The following is a 2401-nucleotide window of genomic DNA, read 5'->3' on the forward strand; positions in this document are numbered from 1 at the left end:
TAAATCGCGTCGCGTGACTATCGTGACAGGAAATACGAGGCCTTTGGGTTTCCAACGCTCCCGCTGCTGAGGCCTGGTCCCAACGACACGCTCCGGGGCAGGACACAGCGCTGCCGGCCACTTAACGCGCTGCCGTGGGCAACCGCACAAGCGGCATGCTCTGCAAAGAGGTGTAAGAGCGCCTTCCTCACGCGTAGGTTGGCTTTCGTTTCCAGAGCAAACGGCTCTTCACTGCCTGGTCACGGCCTTGCGGTCTGGCGCCATTCCAGCAGTTGGCCTTCGTTAGCGTGATGGCTGTCCCCTCAGGTTTCTGCAGCAATGTAGCCTAAAGCCAGGTGTCAGAGGAGAGAGGTGAGCAGGCAGCGCTGGGACTCTTAATTTGAGAGCGGGAGTGGGTTGTGAAGCCTGACAGAGGCAGATGGGCTTCGTTCTGTCATAAAAATCCAGAGTGGTTTGGTTTTATTTGGGTTTTTCGTTTTGGTTTTTGTTTGTTTTTTTTTTAAGAACTGGGACCTCTCATATACATGCCGAAATACATATCTGCTGGTACTTACAGGTAGGACTGCTTAGTAGAACAGGGGTATTCTCACCAGAAATAACACCCAAACACACATCAACGCCACGTAACGCTTTCCATGAACATGACGTTTTCTCAAATATCACTCAGATACATTCTCATTATTTTCGTATTGCAGGAACGGGCAAATCCAGATTTAGATTCACTTTTGAAACTGCATAATCCTTCGTGTCTTGGGATTGTTTTCGAGGGAACTCGGGTGGAATGCCAGAAATTCAGCTTATTCTTACAATGTACCCAGCAGGGGCATTGTATTCTGACTAATACCACACACAATGCAGTTTGAACAGGGGGAAAAAAAGTTACACTTTAGCATGTTGCTAATATTACACCAGTACTCTTTTTCATAAAACTAAAATATCCAACATTAAACTTTTCCTAAAAAGCTGGATAATTTCGTTTGGGATTTCAGCCCACATCAATACATAGTGTTGCTCTCTAAAGTAGCGTTGTAGCTGGAAAATGGGTTTGGTTATATATGATTCCACAGTTCAAAGCAAGTATGAAGGCATGTGAGGCAAGCAGAGGGAAAAGAAAAAAAATTAAAAAATGTGATATTTATAGACATATTTTAAAACTGAGCTGCTAATATTAGTAATTAGACCACTGGAGTGTAAACAACCTCTTTCTCTTAGTATTCTTCCAGAGACATTAACAGATGTGTACATAGTAGAATATTAAAAGCTTCTAGTTCCCGCCGGAGTATTAGAAAAATTTTGCATTGGTGCCAGTTGGAAGGAATGAAAAAATGTCCAGAATTTTAGTTACAACGTGACAGTGACCAGATAAATACAACAAAAATAAAATTTAAAAGTGCATGTGTTGTTTTGGGTTCAGTTAGATTTCTGCCAGTCCATAGCCAGACATCTAGGGAAAAAGATAATTAAAAAACCCAAACCAGGGGTAGCTGTACATGAGACTCCCTTTGACTACTTTCTAGTGCCCTTATATATTGTGCACAATGACGCCATTTTGTGTTTAGTATCTACAGAGTCATATGGTAGATATCAAAGCTTTTTAAAAAAAAATCTTAAAGGCAACATATATTCTCACCAACACACATATATGCATAAATATGTATATAGTACAGCATGATATCGTTCAATATATAAGCAACTGCTTCAGTAGATTAGATAAGGCCCTCACTTTGGTAAGAAAAACAAAAGGAAGAGAGAATCCAGCAACATGGCTGGAAGAATGACTTTGGGAATTAAAACGATCAGGCATACAGGTTTTACACCTAGATTGTTAGCCTGGACACTAACTGTTAATTTAGTAAAATATAAAAAGAATGAAAATGGGGTATCTAGATCTAAGTAAGTACAAATTCTAACACCTCAAGAACACATAGATTGAACAGAGAGAATTTAAGTTGCCTGGGCCAACTGCTTCAGTTTTAAGAGTAAGAGCAAGATTTAACTGTTCTTTTAATTAAGATCCAGCTCCAAAGCTTCCATATGCATAATTGAACATACTTAATATTTTTGTCAGCTAGAATACTTTCTTGAGTGGAGGCCAATCTGTCTTAATATATATCAGATTAAAATGCTGGCATAATTTTCCCTGTCTCTGACCTTTTCCAAGGGCTATGAATATTTTAAAGTAATTTTCCACTTTATGAAGGCCTCAGTATTTTTCTCTTCAAAAAAAAAGAACTTGGGGGTTCATCATTTTGAACCTTAAAAGTTTACATTTAACTTCCATAAAAGAAATAGTACAACATAATTTGCAATGCATTTACATGGGGGGGTTTAAGGTCTTGAAGTATGCAAGACATTAATTTATAAACTTCATCCATTATTATTCTAACATGACGTGCAGTTA

Source organism: Egretta garzetta, unplaced genomic scaffold (genome assembly GCF_000687185.1).
Source record: "Egretta garzetta isolate BGI_Z169 unplaced genomic scaffold, ASM68718v1 scaffold342, whole genome shotgun sequence".
NCBI lineage: Eukaryota > Metazoa > Chordata > Aves > Pelecaniformes > Ardeidae > Egretta > Egretta garzetta.